We start from the raw sequence: 8,489 nt of genomic DNA on the forward strand, positions 1-8,489 counted from the left end.
TCCATTCTGGGTGACAGAGTGAGACTCCAACTCAAAATAAAAAATTTTTAAAAAAGAGTGCAGTTGTTATGAACCTGGCTCCTCTGTTCTCTGACCTTTCTGAATCCAGTGTGAACCTACCTGGAAGGAATTGAACTCCTACAGCACAACAGGTCAGGAGAGCTTGAAAACAACAGTACAGGTGAGATCGGGTGTGTTCAGGATGGTGGGAAGGGGGGGCACATAACATCAATAAGAGTAACTGATCTCAAACCAGGTGAAGTGGGGACCAAAGGAAGGCCCAAACTTTACCTGTACAATGACCACTTGTATGCCTAATCCTGAATTATACCCCACATCTTTAAAATAAAAATAGAAATAAATAAAAAATAACAGTACAGCTATCCTAAGAAACACACTTATTTACACCATTATTTGATGTATGTAAATGCTCTTATTGGCATGGTTCTTTGGGAACTGAAAAATAAGTGTGGATATAGTCTTTGATTTCTATATGTTGCATATAAAGTCCCTCTTTCTCCTCAAGGAAGAATGTCACCTATTCTTCAGTGGGAACAAAATGAACCCACCATATGGGCGATGAAGGTCTGCGAACATTCAAAGTCATGCATAATAGAAAGTCCCTTCTTAATGTGGATTAATTATTATTAACTTTCAATAGTTGCTTGGAAATTCTTTGTTTCCATAAAGCCGTGTAAATGTTTTTTCTAAAATCCATGAGCTGACTAAACACTCTCTTTATTGCTACCTTCATTTCTCTATTCCTGAATGTGTAAGTGACTGGATTTAAAGGAGTCAAAACTGCATCAAATATAGCTATAAATGTATCCAAATGTGTTGAAAGAGAGGGCCACATGTAGAAAAAAATCAATGAACCAAAGAACAAAACCACAACAGTTATATGAGCTGACAGCGTAGAAAGAGCTTTTGATGAACCTCCCAAGGAGTGTTTCTGAAGAGTGACCAGAATGAAGATGTAAGAGAGAATGAGCAATAAAAAAGCACCCAAAGAAATGAAACCATTATAAGCAGTGATCATGAACTCCAGTTTATAAGTATCTGTGCAGGCAAGTTTGATGAGCTGAGGTATGTCACAGTAAAAACTGTCCAATACATGAGGGCCACAGAAGGGCAAGTTTACAACAAAAGTTAACTGGGCCAATAAATGAATGAGACCAATGGTCCAGGCAGTCACTGAAGTAAAAATGCACACTCATGAGTTCATGGTCGTCCGATAGTGGAGAGGCTTACATATAACTACATATCTGTCAAAAGCCATGGCCATGAGCAGCGCCATCTCAGTGCCCCCAATACATGAGTAAAGAAAATCTGAGCTACACAGCCCCCAATGAGATAACTTTCTGCTTCCTGAAAAGATCACAGATCACCCTGGGTGCTGCAGTGGAGGAAAATATCAGATCAATGAACGAGAGTTTGGTCAGCAGACTATACATGGGGGAGTACAAGTAAGGGTCAGAGGTTACTGTGAACACTATGAGAAGATTTCCCATGATACTGGACACATAGAAAAGACAAGAAAATCAAAAGAGAAAAATCTGAATCTCCTGGGAATCTGAGAGTCCCAGGAACACAAATTCAGACATAACAGAGTGGTTGGCTCCATTCATTTGGTAGGTTCATTCTCAAGTTACCAAAGGGGGAAAAAATGAGTACGTTCAAGTTAACCATATTATAATTATAGCCTTTACGAAAAAGTATATAAATTTTTGAAGTCAAATATTATCTAAGCACTTCACAAATAACATTTGAATGACATTATTTTGGCCACTAAAGTTTTTATTATATATGACAGTAAGGGAGTTGCCACATGAGCTTGCTAAATTGAGGGATGGGGAATGGTCTAGCAGATTGGTACCCATGCTGTACCTGAAAAAATCACAGAGACAGACTATTTGATATTAAATTGCTATATCAGTGTAATCAATGTTAACCATCCTTTCCCTGAAGGAGTAATAAAAATGACATGCACTAAACAGGTAAAGAGGGCTATTCTATGACAGAGATTTATAAGATCCTGTGACTCAGATTTTGTTTTTCAAGCTAGAAGTTTTCTTTCTCTATTTTACACTTCTCAAATATTATTTATTTCTTAATATCCAAATCAAATGACATCTTATCTATCAAATCCTCTGCAGGTCCCAGCTATATTTCCAAATATACTAACTATGCCTGTTAGCCACCTGTTTATCTCCTCTATATGATTATAAATAGCCCAAGAATATAAATAATTCCTTTAAATTTTTATCCCCATAGATTGCACATACAGTGTCTTGCAGATACTAGGTGATCAAAAAACTATTTTATAGTGAATGGATGATTGAGCTGAAGTAGTTCTTATCTACTAATTTATTTTATTTTGTGCTGGCAACTAGCCTAAACACTGGAAATATAGGCAAGAACAAAATAAGCAAAAGTTCCCATTCTTGTATATTTACATTTTGACAGAGTCAACAGGTAAAGGTAAATACACATACAGGATGTCAGATAATAATTTCACCATGGAGAAAAATTAAGCAAGGAAAAATGAGGCAGTGCAGAGTATGCTATTATAAAACAGGATGGACTATAGCATTCTTGCTGATGAGTTGACTGTGAAGGAATCTAATAAGGTAAATGAACAAGTTATGAAGCTACTGGGGAAAATGTAGTCCAGGCAGAAATAAAAGCAAGAGCAAAAGTCTTGAGATGTGAGCTCATTTGGCATGTTCAAAGCATTATAAGCCTAAAACACTGAACCTGAGTATCCAAGGAGGTATGTATAATAGATAAGGCTTCAGAGGTAACAGGCACACAGATCCTGTAGGTCCTTATAGGGTGTTATAGGGCCTTTGGAAACTACTCTGAATAAAATAACAAACAATTGCATTTTGAACAGATGAAAAAGAAAATCTAGCTTACATTGTTAAAGGGTCCCTTTGGCTGCTACATTGTGTATATACTTCAGAGTTTTAAGGACAGAGGCAGAGAGATTGGCTAGAAACATTTTTATCATGAGCAAACACTGATACAAGAGATAACATTGGCTTAGATCAGAGTCATAGAAGTAGAGGTAGTGACAGGTAGTAGATTACGGATATATTGAGATGGTATATAATAAAAATTCCAGGGCTATAGATGACCTCAACCTTTTGGAAATTGTGAAGCACAGCATCTTATCAGAAAGTTTTCATATGAAAATAAACAAAAACGACCCCAAATCTATAAAAATGCAAACAGTACTGAGAGAGTGAATACACATTTAGTCACCAAATGTAGTAAGGACTTTAGAATAAGGGTATATTTGAAGCTTTAAGAAGAAAGCAATCTGCAGCAAATAAAAAGTGCAATTGGTCCTCCATATCTGCAGGTTCTTTGCAGATTTAACTAATCTCAGATTGAAATTTGGGGAAAAATTAAAATAACAATCTGCTAGACATGGTGGCTCGTGCCCATAATCACAGCACTATGAGAGACCGAGGCAGGGGAATCACCTGAGCCTACAAGTTCAAAACCCACATGGGCAAATTAGTGAGATTTCATCTCTACAAAAACAAAAAACAAAAAATTAGCTGAATGTGATGGCTGCACCTGTAGTCCCAGTTGCTTGAGATGCTGAGGCAGAAGGATCACCTGAGCCCATCAGATCGAGGCTTCAGTGAGCCATGATTGTGCCACTGCACTCTAGCTTGGGTGACAGAGTGAGACTCTGACTCAAAAGTTATAAATAATTTAAAAACAATACAGTGTAACTACTTACATAGCATTTACATCGTGTTAGGCATTATAAGTATTCTAGAGATGACCTAAGTATATGAGAGGAAGCACATAAGTTATATGCAAATACTAGACCATTTTATATAAAGGAGTTGAACAACCCAGGACTTTGCTACCCATGGGGTGGTGGGGTTGAGTGTCCTGAAACAGGTCTGCATGGATACCAAGAGCCGACTATAATCTCTTATACAGCAAGGAGGAAGCTATGAAACTTGAAACTCAATGCTATAAATAATGTGGTATTAGGCTTAAAATGTTGTTATAACCAAGTAGAAATTTTTAAGTGAAAAGAACAAAATATTCTCTGCTTACTATGCCATAGTATCATATTCTACATGACAATTTAAGTTGGTAATTTCTTCTTTTAAAGAACCACTTTAGTTTTCAGACCAATTGTACTTAACTCTTTGAACTTGTCTTCCTAAGTAAGATTGTTTCTGAAGCCAAGAAAGCAAAAATAATCTTTGCTTTGTTCAAACTCCACATTATCTGAATTTTTAAAAAGCTAACACATAGACTTCTCTATAAAATAGGATAAGTTTACAAACCTAAAAAATCAAAAATGTAAATAAAGAGCAAAGTACTAGATTAATGGGAAGACAAGGCTCTACTTCTAACTAGAAAAACCTCAAATCAGTATAATCATCTCAAGCTCAGTTAAATTTAATGTAATATCATTTATTTTTGACTATTATCAACCTTTTTTTATATGTGACACAAATCATTAAAGGTCTCTGCTTGAAAACTACTAATATAGAGTAAGCACACTGATCTATCACAGAAACAAAGAACAGACCACATATGTTCTCACTCATAAGTGGGCCTTGAACAATTATCATAATACTATAAGAAAGGGATTGGCAGTAGTGGGAAACTGTCAGGGGAGGCGGAGTGGAATTGGCATTTTAGGAAAACTGCCAGGGGAGGGAGAGCACACTTAATCAATAAGGGTACCTGCATAATGAACATTTGTCTACCTAACCTGAATTTTACCCCACATCTCTAAAACAAAAATTTTAAAAGTAAAAACTATAAAGAGTAAGCAGCTTCAATTAAATGTGATAAAAGTGTGTTTTTAGAAATAGAAATGCAGACAAACAGAAAAGAAAATCCTGTTTTATGGGTTGATTAAAAATTTATCTCTATCCTGTTCTACATACTGGCCCATTTTCAATAATTTTGTATTTAATGAATACTTTTTAAAAAGAATTTTTCTATCAAATATCTTTTAAAAGTTATTTTAACAGAAACTACATGGAAGGAAAGGCAGCCCTAAAGTTTGTTTAGTTGAATTTATGTGAACAGGGACATCACATGGAATAACCAAAGTTACTGTAGAGTGAAAAAAGTCAACCATGAATAATTTATTCAAATATAATGTCACATTTTGTGAATGAACTAAGAACTATTTTGCAGAAGTATATTAGATATGATCAGAGGTGGGGAGGCAGAGACAGAATACATCTCCAACATGCATACCTTTATTGTAGGACATATCACAATGCAGGAAAAAAATACGTTATTTTAAGTATCTCTCATTAATTTGGTTGTTGTCAGTCAGGAGTGTTTTACCTCCCAGGGAACATTTATAAATGTCTGGAAACATTTTTAGTTGTTCTAGCTAGAGACAGAGGGGAAGAGTACTATTGGTATCTAGTAGGCATAGGCCAGGAATACTGCTAAATATCCTACAATGCACAGCACAGTCCCTACAAGAAATAATTACCAGCCCCAAATGTCAGTGGCGCCAACGTTGAAAAACACTGCATTAAAGTAAGAACTCCTCTACAGAAGTTTAGTCTTTTATATTAATTCATTCCTCAGACTGTCTAGTACCATTCTTATCACATAGTATGCCACTAATTAGTGTTTGATGGAGCAGTGAGTGACTAAGTGGATGGATGGATGAATGGATGGATGGATGGATAAATGGATGGATGCATGGATGAATGGATGGATGGCCAAACAGACGAACAAATAGATAGATGGAAGGTGAGCTCAAATGCAGCCCAAAGGAAGAAAGGTCTCTAAGCCAGGGCTAACTAGTTATTGCTGGAAACCTTGAGAGCCTATAATAACCACACGTTATAAGAATGTAAACTTCATGAAATAATTATCATATTTAAACAAAAAACGTGGCTATATACTTAATGTATTCTCTACATTAAGTAGAGAATACTTAGTAGACAAAATCAGAATTTTTCTAGATACCCAAGCAATAAATATGGAGAACATCATGTTCAGACAATAGGAAATGATGAGTCTTTCACAACCATGTGTAGATTATCTTTTCTGATCACTTTCTGAAAAGAGCAGCAGATATTTAAACAACTGGAGTTTTGATAGAAAAAAAAATAGGAATATCTGGTATTGTCCAAATACAATGGCCCTTTATAAGATACAACTAAAGGAGGAATTAGGAAAAAAGAAAAGGAAAAGTCTAGAGATGAGCCAGATAACCTAAGAAAGGAAAAAAAGCAAAATGAAGAACTGAAAACCAGAAGATATTGAAATGTATTTTTCTTGTGACATCACAGTCTCAAAGATAAGAGGTTATTTTGGTTGAAAACACACAAGGATAGAGGAAGGAATCCTACTGCCCCAGAAAAGTATTTAGTGATTTCTGAGCCATTCTTTGCTCTGGGAAAAATGAGGTTTTACTAAAAAGACACTCTTAATCTTTTGTTCTCCAGGGTTTTCCTCTATGTTTTACTCTGCTCTATTTTGCTTTGCTTTGCTTCATGACTTTTTAACATTTACTCCCTAAACACATTGTTTTGTAGATTTACTTGAATTTAGTCAGTTTCTCAGAAGACATTCTTATCCATTTTAAAGATTGTAGTTGAAGATAATAGAGAAATGAGTGCCCTACTAAACTCATAGAAATTAAACATACAGAGAAAAATTCCGGTCCAGTCCATGTCAGTGTCATATCTAAATTATCTAAAACATACCATTTGAGAATTTAGTATTTGTTTGCCTATTCCTGTGCTTTCTCATTTTTAATAGTCCAGTACTTCTTCCCTGCTCCCAGTTGGACTTTCTGGGTCTTTGTTTTAAGCCTATGTCTACTGCACTTCTCTCTAAAAGTAAAAATACAAGTGTTCTTCAGAATCCTCCCATATAAATTCTTACTGTTCTTGAATTAGGTAATCAAGCTAAGTTACCACTTCCTTTCACCTTTCCTCTTAAGGTCAATTTTCAGGCTCCTGGCTTCCTAAATTTGTTATTTTTCCTAAAACTTATCTACCTCTGTTTTACATTGCAGTGGCCAAAATTAGAGAGGAAGAAAAATAAAAACAACTAAATTTCCAACAAACATACTATCATTGCAGAATGATTCATACCATTATACAGTTTTTCTTCATCACAACTGAAAATGATGGCAGCTCTACAACTAGGCATGCAAGTGAAGGCAGGTGAGGTCTGTCAGAAAAGAGCAGTTTAACAATCAATCTTTCTCCCAAATCTATGTGCATTATTCGTCGTTGGTCTCAAGAAATGACATAGAGCAGTAATCTCTAGTGGACTTTCTTTTTTAACTTTTCTGCAAAGACAAAAATCAAACAGAGAACGTAGTCTTGACTTTCATTTGTGTAGGTAATAAATTTTCCTTCATTCCTAAAATACAGGTTAACAAGATTAAAATAAATAAATAAATTCTATTCTAAGGCATCATGTGAACCCCCAAATTCCTTGCTATGCTAAAGACACTGCAATGTGCTTTAGTTTTACCCTGAAAATTACATTTCTCCTACCAGGTTAAAGTCAAAGTCAGTTATTTGCCCTTCTTCACAATCTATAGCCCCTCATATAGTCCCTAATGTGATCTGTTCCCTTTTACCTACATTATAACCTACCTGGTCACAATCAAAAATTTATTTGATAACTGCTAATAGAGCTTCTGACACTAAACTATTTTTCTGAAACTGAATTTAATATGTCAAGTTATTTTTTTCTGTTGTTGTTTTGACTTTCCATTTTTCCACCTACCTGTTCCCAGATCACAGCATATTCATGTAATTAGAGCACCTTGGTAACTGAGCTACTGCTTGTGCCAGTGCTATTATACAAAAAGTTGAAAGAATCAAAAAAGGTGATTAGTTAACAGCACTGAAGAATAATGACCACATGCTGCTGCAAAAACCTGGATTTGCCAACTTTGTTCATGGGGTCAGGGGAATTGTCCCTGATCCTGATTGGCTTGGTAAGTACAACCAAAAGAAAACTCTTATAATGAGTCACTGGAGAGGAAACAAAAACTAGGACTGGATGTTTTAAGAGCACCACTTTTGCAACTTTATCTACCAATTCTACTCAGTCATTGGTGGTTTCAAATAAGGCAGAATGCCTGGAGAGTGTAAACAAATTTAATCAAAAGCACATGAATTTCACCATAAATTTCAATCGGATAATGTACACATAATGCAGAATAGACTGGAGAAGTTATTTGAATTCCTTTCACATTAAAAACTTGGAAAACATGTATCTAAAATGAATCATCTCTGAAGGAATGCTTATCCCACTGAAGAGCTGCCTTATGTGTCTATCTCCTCTAGACAATGATTTCTCTGTATATCTGTAACCAGGGCACTTATCTCAGTACATGGCCTTCATCCAAAAATGCCAATTTGTTATAAATCACTATTTGGGTCTGAAGCATAATTGAGACTATAACATTTGACTTCTTTTACTGTGAATTAATAAAGCCAATG

At 35.4% G+C, this 8,489-nt stretch overlaps 1 pseudogene; it reads right to left on the reverse strand.

Annotated features, from left to right (window-relative positions):
* Window positions 1-637: 637 nt before the first annotated feature.
* LOC110594423 lies at window positions 638-1,511 on the reverse strand (annotated as a pseudogene).
* Between the last annotated feature and the right edge of the window lie 6,978 nt (window positions 1,512-8,489).

This window comes from Carlito syrichta, unplaced genomic scaffold (genome assembly GCF_000164805.1).
Source record: "Carlito syrichta isolate Samal-C Ts95f unplaced genomic scaffold, Tarsius_syrichta-2.0.1 Scaffold315267, whole genome shotgun sequence".
In the NCBI taxonomy this organism is placed as follows: Eukaryota; Metazoa; Chordata; class Mammalia; order Primates; family Tarsiidae; genus Carlito; species Carlito syrichta.